The following is a 15,046-nucleotide window of genomic DNA, read 5'->3' as shown; positions in this document are numbered from 1 at the left end:
GAGTTGTTCTCACTAAACTGTATTAACCAGACTATAAAAGTTCATGGTTACACAGAGTTTGTGTGTTGGTCCGTTATACTTCCGGATGGCAATGTTGTGAACTCCTTGGCCAAGCGCATACTATCTATACGGAAGGAGTCCCTAATAAGTTTCATGTCTCCATATTTTCATTTTAGTCACCGCAAAAAGTTTATAATTATAAGTTTATAATCTGATGGTTCCTCTGTGACCTCTTGTTGCTATGAATGTCAAGCTATTGTCATAGATGCCTTTTAAACTATTACCTTATAGTATGAGCCTTCAGTTCTTCAATCAACATATAGTGCATACACTTGAAAATCAAGACAGTTATCGTATGTTTTATTAAAACTAGTCGAATAAACATTTAAGTTTGTTGAATTATTTCTATGTATTATTACTATTAGTATATGATCTTTAATTCAGAAAAGTGAGTGGAGCAGGCACTTATGTTGGTAACAACAAGATATGAAGTGAATAGAAAAGTGCCAGAAGACAATAGAGAATAAATTTTTTTTTTTTTTTTTTATTCTCTATTGTCTTCTGGCACTTTTCTATTCACTTCATATCTTGTTGTTACCAACATAAGTGCCTGCTCCACTCACTTTTCTGAATTAAAATTCACCCCATACACCGGAGCATACTCAATGTCTCAATCGTTTCTATGTTATATGTTTGTGTTGAGAATATTGGCTATTAAGCTTAACTGCTGGTCAAAATTATTCGCGATGGTGGTGTACGAACGAATCGGCGGTCTCAAGAAGTAGGTGAGAGAGGGATCTAGTAATGACTTTGAGTTTGAAACGAATATTTTTGTGTTCGTGGATAGCTCACACGGTAGAGCCACGCTCTCACCTGCCAGGCGGAGTTGTCGTACCAATAAGGTCGCAGGTTCAAACCCCACCACCGCCGCGAAAAATTTTTATTCTCTATTGTCTTCTGGCACTTTTCTATTCACTTCATATCTTATATGATCTTATGATTTCTAATGGTCTAAGAGAAACAACTGTGTCATAATGTCTCTCTACAATACTTTGTTGGTTATTTCCCTTGAACCAAGGGCGTTCACTCTTATGATAAATAACCGGGTGTTTACATTTTACTTTTACTGTTGATTCCTTCCTACTGAAATTCACTCACGATGTCTCCATGTTAATATGTTGTTCTTTAGGTTTGAATAAAAACCATAGTTACAAAAGTATCCTGTGTCATCCTAAATTATGTCAAACTTAACAGGTTATGAGCCCAGTGCCAACAACAGCAGGTATGCAAGATTAGTTTTCGATGGGGATGAGCAGAAGTATGAACAATGGGAGATGAAGCTTCTGAGCTACCCCAGGCTACAGAAACTGAAAGATGTGATCCTTGCGGGTGAAGGGGAAGATGTAGACTTTGAAAAGAATGCAGATGCTTATGCTGAGTTGATTCAATTCCTGGACGACAAAAGCTTGTCTTTAGTCATGAGAGATGCAGCTGATGACGGCCGAAAAGCCCTCAGGATTTTGCGGGGGTACTATGCCAGCTCAAGCACTCCAAGAGTGATTTCTTTGTACACTGAATTGACATCATTAGCCAAGAGTCCTACTGAAAGTGTAACAGAGTACTTAATTAGGGCAGAGACAGCAGCATCAGCTTTACGAAATGCAGATGAACAGGTTTCTGATAGTTTACTAGTCGCAATGGTATTGAAAGCTGAAAGGGCTACCTAACTTAACTCATACCAAGCTTTTGTAGCTGTTGTCACCCAATCAGAGAAGAAACCGACGTTCAGTGATTTCAAAGTAGCTCTGCGAAGCTTTGAGGAAACAGAAAAATCCAGAGGAATCTCTACAACTTCAGAAGATTCAGTTTTAAAGTACAAGGCGACTGCTAGGCCCAACTATGCGTCTAAAATGAAACAACAAAATCCTTCGAAAGAAATACTTTGTTTCAACTGTGGTCAGCATGGACATTTTAAAAGAGACTGTCCAGTCAATAAAACTAAAGCAAATAGACTGTGGTGCAGTTTTTGTCGCAAAGATAACCACACTGACAAAACGTGTCGATCGCGAAAGAAAACCTCAACGACCAATAACACGCAGGCACATGCAGCCTTCCAACCTGATGGAAATGAACATAATTTTGCATTTAAGTTGAATGAACATTTCGATATATTAAATGTGAATAAGAAAGAGAAACTTCTTGTGGATTGTGGTGCAACGTCACATATTTTCAACGACTTAACAAAGTTTACAGAATTTGAACAAAACTTCAACCCGAGTGAACATTTTATCGAGCTCGCAAATGGCGACCGAGCAAATAACCTAGCTCTTAAAAGAGGACATGTGGAAGTAACAATGGTTGACGACGAAGGCAACAAGTGTAGTGGACAACTCCGCAATGTTCTTTATGTTCCTACATTCCCTCAGAACATTTTTTCAGTTCAAGCAGCTGCTGATAATGGAGCAAGTGGGCATTTCAGACAAAATTCTGCAGAATTAATGGACAAAAGTGGCAGAAAATTTGACATTCAAAGGCATGGCAGACTGTATTATCTCCACATTTGTAACAATATAGTAGTTTCAGAAAGTGATACACAAACTGATGTTAATGTTAAACAAACTGTGCATAATGTGAATTACACTTTAGATTTACAAGACTGGCATAAAATTCTTGGCCACTGTAACTTTGAAGATGTTAAGAAACTTGAACAAGTGGTTGATGGTATGAATGTAAATAAAACAAATGGTGAGAATGAGAAAGCTGAATGTGAGATTTGTCTTGAGGGGAAAATGACTAACGTTAAAAATAAAACTCCACGCATTCGCTCAGAAGTCCCACTACAGTTGATCCATACTGATTTGGCTGGTCCAATTACTCCAACCTCTAGAGAAGGTTTCAAATATGCTTTGGCATTTACCGATGATTTTTCCGGAATGTCCTTTGTGTACTTTCTTAAACAAAAAAGTGACACAGTCTCAGCAACTATGAGATTTTTGGCGGATTCGAGCCCTTATGGAATAGTGAAATGTCTGAGGTCAGATAATGGGACAGAATTCACGTCGGGTGAATTTCAGCGGTTGATACAAGAGAATAAAATAAGGCATGAAACCTCTGCTCCTTATTCTCCACACCAGAACGGTGTCGCTGAACGGAATTGGAGAACCATATTTGAAATGAGTAGATGTCTTTTGTTAGAGGCTAAACTAGGTAAAGAAATGTGGCCATATGCTATCCACACAGCTACATACACCCGTAACAGATGTTACAATAATCGTCTTGGGGATACTCCTTACCGTACATTTACTGGCAGAAGACCAAACTTGTCAAATATGAGACCATTTGGTAGTGAGTGTTATACATATGTACAAAACAAACAGAAACTTGATGCCAGAGGCACAAGGGGAATATTTGTGGGCTACGACAGGAATAGTCCTGCTTATTTAGTTTATTTTCCAAACACTGGAAAGGTGCATAGACACAGGATTGTGAAATTTCTGTCCACCAAAAACAGTAATCATGAAAGAGAGAAATCTTTCACTAACTTTCCAAATGATGAAAATGATGATGAAATAGATTTTAGACCTAGACAAGAAAATGAAGAAATAGAACAAGATGAAAAAAGCACCCCAATTGTAGTTGTTGACAAAAGAAAGGGAAATTCACATTATCCTAGGCGGGAAACTAAACCACCAAAGTACTTAGATGATTATGAAACTTGTTATAGAGCAAATGTTGATTATGATGATGATGTACATGTTGATAATGATAATGCAAATGTTGATTATTGTTACAAAATGTTGTACTGTATTCCCAAAAATTACAAAGAAGCAATTGAATCCCCAGCTTCTGACTTCTGGAAGGAAGTTATGGCAGAAGAAATTAATGCCTTGAAAGAACATGAAACATTTACTTTAACAGAGCTTCCAGAAGGCAGAAATGCAGTGGGGGGACGTTGGGTATACACAATGAAAGAAGACTCAAAAGGCTCAAAGTCATACAAAGCTAGATATGTAGCTAAAGGTTATAGCCAGATTAAGGGTATTGATTACACTGAAACTTTTGCACCAACTGCAAACATTACATCAATTCGAATATTGATGCAACTTGCTTGTCAGTACGGCTTGATTTTAAACCAAATGGATGTAAAATCCGCATATCTGAATGCCCCAATTGATGCAGAAATATACATGGAGCAACCAGAAGGCTTTGAAATCAAAGATTCAAAAGACAACAAACTAGTTTATAAATTGCAAAAGTCTTTGTATGGACTCAAGCAGTCAGGGAGAAATTGGAACAACCTGCTGCATACCCATCTACTTAAAAATAAGTTTGTGCAGAGCCAGTCTGATCATTGTGTGTACACCAAGTTCACTGAAAATGAAACTGTCATTATTATAGCATGGGTTGATGACCTTGTTATTGCTGCAAATAATGTAAATGTCATGTATGATACTAAGAAAGTTCTTAAAGACAGATTTAAGATGAAAGATTTGGGGAATCTATCCTATTTCCTAGGTATACAATTTGAGCAAGGGAAAGGATATGTGAAAATGAACCAGAAAAGATACACTCAGAAAATTCTGGAAAGGTTAGATATGACTAATTGCAAATCAAGAGCAAATCCCTCTGAACAAAAATTTGAGTGGTCAAATGATAGTGATCCAATAGATGAAAGAAAATACAGGGAGGCTGTTGGTAGCTTGATTTATCTTATGATATGCACTAGGCCTGACATCTGCTTGATAGTTATAAAACTTTCTCAACATTTGTCCAGATCATTGGCATGCCATTGGGTGACAGTCAAACATGTATTTAGGTATTTGAAGGGAACCATTGACTATGAATTAACTTACAGAAGAAGTATTGACAACCTTTCTTTGATAGGGTATAGTGATGCCGATTGGGCTTCAAGTCCTGATGATAGGCGAAGCACTTCAGGTTATTGTTTTGGTCTGACATCTAATGGAGCTTTAGTTTCTTGGAAATCTAGGAGACAACCCAGTGTTGCTTTGTCCTCGTGTGAGGCATAGTACATGGCTCTTGCACTTGCAGTACAAGAAAGCCTTTACTTAGACCAGTTGTTGAAAGACATTGACAGAGAATATCAATCAGGCAATGTTTTGATTTTTGAAGACAATCAGGGAACAATCGCTTTAGCGAATAATCCAGTGAACAGACAAAGATCTAAACACATAGACATAAAATTCCATTTTATTCGCACAGCAACTAAGGAATGGAAAGTTTACTTTAAAGTACTGCCCTACTGCAGACATGTTGGCAGATATTATGACAAAGCCTTCAACTAAATTTCAATTGCAGAAATTCAAATCCTTGATTTTTGGCTAAAATATGGTGATAGCCTTGAAAATTGTTTTGGATGTATTATTTTGACACATAATAATGTGAATACTTGTGTTGATGAGACACACATACATGTATTATGATTCTTGTTTTACTTTTATTGTTCTATCAAACAACTTGATAATGTTACATGAATATGAGTCTTATGATTTTGTTTCTATCTGACATACAAAATTATTAGGGAATGTTTTGCACTTTTAATTTCCTTTTGAAAATTAATATGGACTTGACTTGTAACATTATAGCTACATGTATAAGAATTTGAGAATTTGTGAGAATCTCAATTAGAATTTCTTCAGTAAGTAACTTGTTTTATTTACTCAATGGATAAACCAACATTTATATATTATAATGGATTAATGTACGTTAAAAGTTTTAAATTTCAATTAGAATCATTAGATCAAGTGGGGGTGTTGAATTATTTCTATGTATTATTACTATTAGTATATGATCTTATGATTTTTAATGGTCTAAGAGAAACAACTGTGTCATAATGTCTCTCTACAATACTTTGTTGGTTATTTCCCTTGAACCAAGGGCATTCACTCTTATGATAAATAACCGGGGCTCTGATTCATGGAGCGGGACTATGGTAGTCTCAGACAATAGCAAAGTCTGAGACTTTGTAGTCTAAGACTTTGGAAAGTCAGAGACTACGGAAAGTAAGCTATTCATGGAGTCAGACTTCGTCCCTGACTATCAAGTCTCTGACTACGCTTGCGAAGTCTCAGACTACAGAGGTCAATCTATTTTTAACTGGGGATTCCTCGGAAACGTATCACAAAACGTCATAGAAATGTGTTACTTTTCCAGCTGCGCATGCGTCATACGAAGTGGCACAGAAATCATAGCCTTTCTATTTCTTCTTCGTGTTTGTTTTGATCGTTTTGTTGTTGTTGTTTTTTTTTTTTTTTTGTTTTTTTTTTTGTTTTTGCCCCACAAATAAAAATGGTGTGAGACAAGTTTAGGGGTGTAAAAATTGTTTGAGAATGTGTGTGTGTGTGTGTGTGTGTGTGTGTGTGTGTGTGTGTGTGTATGTGTGTGTGTGTAATGTTTATAGTAAATATAAATAACGATGGCACTTAAATGATTCTTATCCACGGTGGAGCATTGTTCTTAGTAGAGAGCGGTGGGCGCTGCCTGAAGCATGGGGTCCCGAAAATACTAACGAAAGAGTGAAGATGGAGAGGAATCGGTGGAAACAATACAGACAATGGGCGTTTCGGGTACAAACCCTTCGTCGGCACAGCAATAAACACATAAACGTTGAAAACAAATAAGAAGAAATGTAGTATAAATTGCATCGTCTGTACTCAACGATGGTTGGAGTGTGAACGAATCGTTAGCGTGGTGTGATAGAAATGATGAGGCCAGTGAGAGACGTGTAATTTCTAGAAAATAATGGACGATAAAAGACATAATAGAAATGTAATAGTAGTAGTAGTAGTAGTAGTAGTAGTAGTAGTAGTAGTAGTAGTAGTAGTAGTAGTAGTCGTAGTAGTAGTAGTCGTAGTAGTAGTAGTAGTAGTAGTAGTAGTAGTAGTAGTAGTAGTAGTAGTCGTCGTCGTCGTCGTAGTAGTAGTAGTAGTAGTAGTAGTAGTAGTAGTAGTAGTAGTAGTAGTAGTAGTCGCAGTAGTAGTCGCAGTAGTAGTAGTAGTAGTAGTAGTAGTAGTAGTAGTAGTAGTAGTAGTAGTATTAGTCGCAGTAGTAGTAGTAGTAGTAGTAGTAGTAGTAGTAGTAGTAGTAGTAGTAGTAGTGGTAGTAGTAGTAGTAGTGGTAGTAGTGGTAGTGGTAGTAGTGGTAGTAGTAGTAGTAGTAGTAGTAGTAGTAGTAGTAGTAGTAGTAGTAGTAGTAGTAGTAGTGGTAATAGTAGTAGTAGTAGTGGTAATAGTAGTAGTAGTAGTAGTAGTAGTAGTAGTAGTGGTAGTAGTAGTAGTAGTAGTAGTAGTAGTAGGTTACTATGAAACAATATGTGTACCTGGAAAGTGTTTGGAATGGACAAGATGAGGAGTGTATGTGCGATTGTTGAATCTTCGAGAAAATAAAATAAAATAAAACAAAACCAAAAAAAAAATTAAAAAAAAAATAAATAAAAATAAAATCAAAAACTGTCGGGTAGCCTTGTTCTAATCGCAGTACAATTACTCCCACCAGCGTATAGCATATTATGATTTTGAAATTTAGTCCCAGACTACGATATTTACACCTGCTAAATCGCGGGTGTAAATTTCACCCGTTTAGTCCCTCGTTTAGGCTAAGACTTCGCGTAATCCGGCTTCATGAATATCTTACAACGCCTTTTAGTCTGAGACAACGGATTTAGTCAAGGACTATCGTCGTAGTCCCGCTTCATGAATCAGACCCCGGGTGTTTACATTTTACTTTTACTGTTGATTCCTTCCTACTGAAATTCACTCACGATGTCTCCATGTTAATATGTTGTTCTTTGGGTTTGAATAAAAACCATAGTTACAAAAGTATCCTGTGTCATCCTAAATTATGTCAAACTTAACAAAGTTGTTTTATGTTTGACCCGAAAATTTAAAGCAAAGTATATTTTTGCCCTTTAATTAACCGCTGACCACGATCCTTAAGTGCTTGCCTATCACCCGGGGTAAACAGCCCACAGATCCTGAGCATCACTCACAATTTTAACACAAATGATTGAAAAAAATGCATCGTGTCGTCAGGTTTTGCGATGCAATTCCTTTATCATTCTGTCAAAATATTGTGAGAAATTAACTGGGCTTGACGTCTTTGTGTGCTTGACATGTACAAAGGATATCTCAGGCTTTTTCATCCAGGAAATAAATAGTCAACGCGGACGAAAAGGGGTAGATGACAGGAAAAAATCTGATTGGTGAATGCTTAGTAATGGGCGAACAACAACACGCTTCAACAGTCGTTACGTCACTTCCCTCGAAACGACGCATGGTAACTTAGTAAATGGCTCGAAACTATCGGAAAAATGGCGGACGCCCTTGTGAAATATTTCTCCGACGAGCATAAAAGCGTATCCAGAGGGAAAAAAAACCACATAAATCTGATCATGTTTTGACTTTTACACATTCTGATCCCAAGACATATGAAAAGTTCTAGCCAACATGAAGAAAAAAAACTTCCGATTTTCTTTGTTTAGAACCACGATGACCGCCGTTGCTGGGCGGCGTGACATCAGACTATTGAATCCAATTGACGAGATTCTTGTCTGATTCCTCTCGGTGTTTCAAAAACAAAAACAAAAGTTTATGCATACAAGTTCTCTTGTGCTCCGCTAATTTGGAAAGCATTCCAATCAGAGCGGAGGGACTCAGGCAGTTTGGTTATTTTTAAATGACAAATAAAGACTAGATATGTGTTTAGAGTAATTTTTAAAAATAATTACTTATTATTTTTGTTGTCGTCCATGCGACAATTTTGGGTGTTTAAAAAAAAAGATTCAGAGCCTTTATTTGCTGACATAAATTATTATTATTATTATTATTATTATTATTATTATTATTATTATTATTATTATTATTATTATTATTATTATTATTATTATTATTATTATTATTATTATTATTATCATTATTGTCATTATTGTCATTATTGTCATTATTATTATTATTATTATTATTATTATTATTATTATTATTATTATTATTATTATTATTATTATTATCATTATTATTATTATTACTATTATTATTATTATTATCATTATTGTTGTTGTTACTATTATTATCATTATTATTATTCCTTCGTCTTTGTTCGTCTTATTTTAATATTTGAATAAATAGACTAGCGGAGAACCCACAACATTTGCGGGGAAATAAGGACTATCAAAAACACGCACTCGTCTATTTTAATTGCATTACTATTTCATTGTAAAAACCAACATAGATCGAGACGAATCTTTTGAGCCAACAAAGATAAAAATAGATCCGGTAACAATGACTGTAGGTGCGCGTATAATATGAATTTGGCAACAGGGCGGACAGTTTATGGATCGAATTATTAACTTTGTAATTACTTGAGGGTATTAAAAATGGAGAATAGTGAGCCTTAAACTAAAACTGAATTTCTAAAACTAAAATGAGCTGAACACCACTGATTTAGTCATCAGCATCATCATTGCCTTTTTCACCCTAGGTCAGAGTATAGGCTACAGACAAACAGTTTCCATCCTTTTCTATCCCGAGCTAACTATTTAATTCTTCGGTCGCCCAAGCTAAAAAATTTTAAAGGATGTAATTTGTCCGCCTGTGTTTCTGTAACAATTTGAGTTTTACGGAAGGGGTGTTAACCCTTCAACAACTCCCAACCTGAAGGACCAGGTGACTCAAAAAGGGGGAGTCACACACCATTAGTCGTCGCCTTTTACGACCCGCTGGCTTGGCGTTGAGCTTTATTTGCACCCTCTCTGTTGAGGGACCCCGGGATCACACGGGGGACTGTTTTAGTAGCAACAGATATAGCCAATGGGCCGTCAGAACTCTAATGAACTCTTGTAATATATTTATGTAATATCGATCTATCAAATCTAAACAAAAATGAAAAAAAATGTGTATATTCAGATGTAAGACACGGACATAAAATTGTTGGATCGAAAGGAATGTAAAGTCATGTTTAGCAGACAACAATGGATGAATCAAAAGACTCTTGACAAACTGATTCTTCCGATTCTTCAACCATGACCTAAATGATATATATTTTTTTTGCTTTTGACAAAAGTATTCTGGACAGATAAAATAAAATGAGTTCACCCATAATTATTTATTCCCTAAATTATTAAAGTCAGTAAGGAAATGTTTTACAAACCTCGACTAATTCCGCAGTCTTTATTGAATAGGATATCATATTATGATTAACCCTCTCCTTAGAACCCATAGGAAAATCGTCACATTAATTAAGATTGCATCCAACAATTTTTTAATACTGATTTCTTTTGGTTTAGTTAAGCTATAAAATCTCAACACTTTGTTCCAGAGCCCATTTTTCTGAACAGAATATAGAATAATATAGGTCCTACTCGTTACTATCTGTTTGTCAAATCTATCTTTGTGTTGGGTGAGTATGAAGTTTCGGGTATAAATCTCAAAATAGCTGGTAAGGAGAGAGATAATTAAGGCTCACTCTTTCAACAATGACCATCCAGTGTGTAGAAAAAAAGCGACCAAAACAACAACAAAACACCGCCCCCTCCCCTTTTAAATAAAGACGGGTAGAAAAAAATATGTACCGCTGCCAATAAAAAAAGAAAGACCTCTCACAAAAAGTCCGGATTCCTCGACTAGTAATCGAACCTCAAACGAATCTCAGATCCCCTATTTGCTCTGACTTTGTCCCACACTGCACACTTCCAGCTAAACTGCTGACGACAATGACCGCAATGGTTACATTATTTATAGAAATATAATAATATTATCTTTAAAAAAAAAACCTTGGACAACATGGGGAATTCCTGTTGACATCAGGCATATTGCTTGATGGATTATCTATATACCTTCATGGAATGCCTAGGCGACGGTATCCATAGCTAGTCTGTGACGGTATCTAACGATGCCGAAGCGGAAGGGCGTAATTAAAAAACAAAGAATATCTTAAAAATCAATCTTAAATTACCTGGATTGCTGGATAGTTGTGAAACACCTCAGCGAAACTGACTGACGTTGATTGTCTTGTAAATGCAAATTGCTTAATGCCTAATGGTACAGGAACAATTCTTTGCTATGAAAAAAGCAATCAATAGACATTTGTAAACAGGTCAGTTATCATCCAGCATGAATTCACTGATAAATATTCGTTTTATATCACTTGACAAGGACGTTCATTGATTATCCTTCAGCATATTCCACGTGTAGATATAATTAATCAACTCAAATTGGGGAAAGTCGTGTTAATTCTCGTGATAAAAGGCACTCTATTACAATTGAATAATGCAAATAAAAAAAATCTGTTGCTATAAAATCTTTGTCCTTTTTCTTTCTAGAATGCTGACCGTTAACGATTCACGTGTTTCATATCTAAATACATTCTTATTATCACATTCTATCAGTCTTACACACTGATAAAAGTATTACAGTGATCGTGGTCATGGTGGACCCGAATACCCCTGCCTATTATCACACGAGTTCACCCTGCTCCTAATAATAAATGATAACGACTGGCTACACAACAAACACGGCAACGTTCTGAGAATGTTTAAATCTCTCTTTCTATGATATTATCTACTTTCTCTTCTACCCCCCCCCCCGTCTCTCTCTCTCTCTCTCAATCTCTCTCTCTCTCTCTCTCTCTCTCTCTCTCTCTCTCTCTATATATATATATATATATATATATATATATATATATATATATATATTGCAGATAAAGACATGAACTCCACAGCCCCATTTACACATAATCACATGGTCTTTCTTCTCTTCCCCCTCCTCGCCTCCTAGATATATATATATATATATATATATATATATATATATATATATATATATATATATATATATAAGTGTGTGTGTGTGTGTGTGTGTGTGTGTTTCTGTGTGTTTGTGCGCGTCAACAGTGTAAGTATGGGTATGTGTGACTATCATAATTGTATAGTGTACTGGCCCATCGCTGAATGGGAGCGATCTATATTCATGTTTTCGTCCAACCAAGTCATCAATCACATGATTTGTTGCTGTCCAACGATTGGATATTTCTTCAGAAATGTAAACACGCCGCTCTGTTTATGAAAGTTGTAAGCATACCCATGTGTCAAGCTGAACAAAATGACCAATTGTGATGTTAGATATTTCAAAAACTATGTACACTTTTCAATATGTGGGTCACTTTGAGCACATATTCCAATGTGACCAATGACCTCGAGCACATAGAAAGGTAATATAGATCGTGCCCATTTGCAGTCCAGCCCAAGTTTACCTCGCGTCACCTGTAGAAAGAAAGTGAAAGCGACCACGGAATTGGATTCAATAGTCTGATATCCCGCGCCCGGCAACGGCGGCTATCTTGGTTCTAAACAAAGAAAATCATTGCTTTTTCTTCTTCATGCTGGCTAGAACTTTTAATTCCCTTTTCATATGCCTTGTGATCAGAATGTGTAAAAGTCAATACATGATCAAATTGATGGTTTTTTTTCCCCTCTGGATACGCGTTTAAGCTCGCCGGGGTAATCTTTCATACGGGGTCCGCCATTGTTCCGATAGTTTAGAGCCAGTGTTACTAAGTTACCATACGTCATTAGGAAGGAAGTGACATTACGACTGTTGAAGACTATTATACCGTGTTATTTCAATTCACCCGCGCTGCAACCGTGTAATAGCCTTCAACAGTCGTGACGTCACTTCCCTCGTAATGACGCATAATAACTTAGTAACTGGTTCTAAACTATCGGAATAATGGCGGACGACCTTATGAAATACTTCTCCGACGAGCATAAAAGTGTATCTAGGGGAGAAAAACATTATACATCTGATCACGTTTTGACTTTTATACATTCTGATCGCATGACATGTGAAAACGTTCTAGCCAGCATGAAGAATAAAAAGTACCGATTTTCTTTGTTTAGAACCATGCTGCACGTTGCTGGGCGGACGGGACATCAGACTATTGAATCCAATTTCCGATTTTATTTATTTAAATGTCCCTAGACCAGGGTGCAAAACATGTTAGAGGTACATAATCTATTCTTTAAATATATCCCCTGTAACGCGCTTTGAGCACGTTTCGTGGATTTTGCTCTATATAAAAGTTAATTTTTAATTTAAGGGTTTGAGGCCAATATTGTCCCGTTCATCCTATGTTAAATTTTTGCCAACAAGCACATAATTACTAGAAAATCTACAAATTATAACATCTTTTTTTTACAGATTACTTGAGCTTTTATATAGGGCAATATCCACTAAATGTGCTCAAAATGCTTTTCAAGGGGTCCCTGACCAACAGCAACACGTAACATGTAGAACGAAACATGATGCCTGTTAGGCGATATTACAATATTTTTCGGACAGAGACAACGCTGTTAACGAAAAGCTACTCATTTTAACCTGAGTACGGTGAGAGAATGTGAGTAAAGAGCCTTTTCCAGGGACTCAACTATGCGCCGAGCGAGGCTCGAACCCAGGACTTACCGATTCGAAAGAGTGTGTGTCATACCACTAGACCATATAGCCTCTTCCGGGAAGGTTTGCGACGGTGCACGAGTGCGGTAAAGAATTTGCAGATTGGGTCGATCGTCATAACAGATTGATGTGCGTAATTTACAAAACAAAATTAGGGTTAATTCTATCACCCGTTGACTCAAATGATTATTTATAAAATGACCGGTTATTGGACGTTGGGATGCGCTATCTGGTCGCCCTGTTGCCAGACTCTTTTTCGCGCACGTACAGACGTTATTACCGGACTGATTTTGATCGCTGATGGCTCAGACGATTCGTCTCGATCTAGGGTAATTTCTACAATACAGTAATATACTAATCAAACTTTAAAAAACAAAAAACAAAAAAAAAAAAACAAAACTTGAGCTTTTATATAGCGCTATATCCACTAAATGTGCTCAAAGCGCTTTACAAAGGGGTCCTTGGGATAACAACAACACTTAACATGTAAGACGTGACATGACGTCTGTTAGGCAATCTTACACTATTTTTCGGACAGAGACAACGCTGTTAACAGTCAGGTACTCATTTTCCACCTGAGTACGGTTAAGAGAATGTGAGTAAAGAGCCTTTTCCTGGGACTCAACTATGAGCCGAGCGAGGCTCGAACAGAGGACCTTCCGATCCGAAAGCGATTGTCATGCCACAAGACCACATATCTGCACAAATTAAATGAGTGTCTGTTGAGAATCGCCTTTATTTCCCTCCAAAACTGTGGAATTTCCATAAGTAAACATTAACATTTCATTTTGTTTGAACTATTGTAAACTTGTGGTCGTGAAGAATTTCCGAGACGAAATTTATATTCAATGATGAAAGGGAATTCATCCAGGAAATTAATGCAGAAAACTGTAACACTATTCTCCAGTTTATTTTACGGCCCTTACAGGAAGTAAAAATGAGAGGCAGTAATAGCAAAGAGTGTGTAGGGTAACGTAGTTACCAAGAGCTCTCACTTCTCTTAACCGCAATGCTATTGTCGCGTGCCAGGCGAGACAGCGAGGTGGGTGTGCTCTGCGTGTATCATGCGCGCTAGGCTTACTGATACAATGAAGAAAATACGAGTAGAAGACGGAAGATGCTTGGTTTCACCAAAAGCGGGAAGTGAGAGCTCTTGGTAACATAACAATCGTTACCTACATGCTCTTTGGTAATAGCGGGTGATGACGGGCGATTCAATGGTGGGTTGATAATGGGCGATGATGGCGAGTCAACGGGCAATGGGTTTAATTGGGTTCACTAGTCTGATGTCACGTCGCCCAGCAACGACGAGCAGCCTGTTTCTAAACAAAGAAAATGGTTTCTTTTTATTCTTCATGCTGGCTAGACCTTTTCATATGTCATGTGATCAGATTGTATAAAAGTCAAAACATGATCATATTTATAATGTTTTTCTCTTCTGGATAGACTTTTATGCTCGTCGGAGAAATACTTCATAAGGGCGTCCGTCATTGTTCCGATAGTTTAGAGCCAGTTACTAAGTTACCATGCGTCATGACTGTTGAAGCATATTAGCAACTAAATAAAGCTGTTTGCGATCTGCC

At 36.9% G+C, this 15,046-nt stretch overlaps 1 protein-coding gene across 1 annotated transcript in view; it reads right to left on the bottom strand.

The window, feature by feature from the left end:
• Positions 1-11,421, bottom strand: part of LOC144967330 (uncharacterized) — a 44,260-nt gene extending 32,839 nt beyond the window's left edge. The window contains exon 1 of the mRNA XM_078904419.1: positions 10,969-11,421. The gene's annotated coding sequence lies outside the window, so the exon portion shown is untranslated. The remainder of the gene's footprint in view (positions 1-10,968) is intronic.
• Between the last annotated feature and the right edge of the window lie 3,625 nt (positions 11,422-15,046).

The sequence above is a fragment of the Berghia stephanieae genome, chromosome 3 (genome assembly GCF_034508935.2).
Source record: "Berghia stephanieae isolate SIO BIC M18660-M18661 chromosome 3, UCSD_Bste_1.3, whole genome shotgun sequence".
Taxonomy (NCBI): Eukaryota; Metazoa; Mollusca; class Gastropoda; order Nudibranchia; family Aeolidiidae; genus Berghia; species Berghia stephanieae.
Note: the sequence above shows the minus strand (reverse complement) of the source record. Positions and strands in the feature narration are given on the sequence as shown.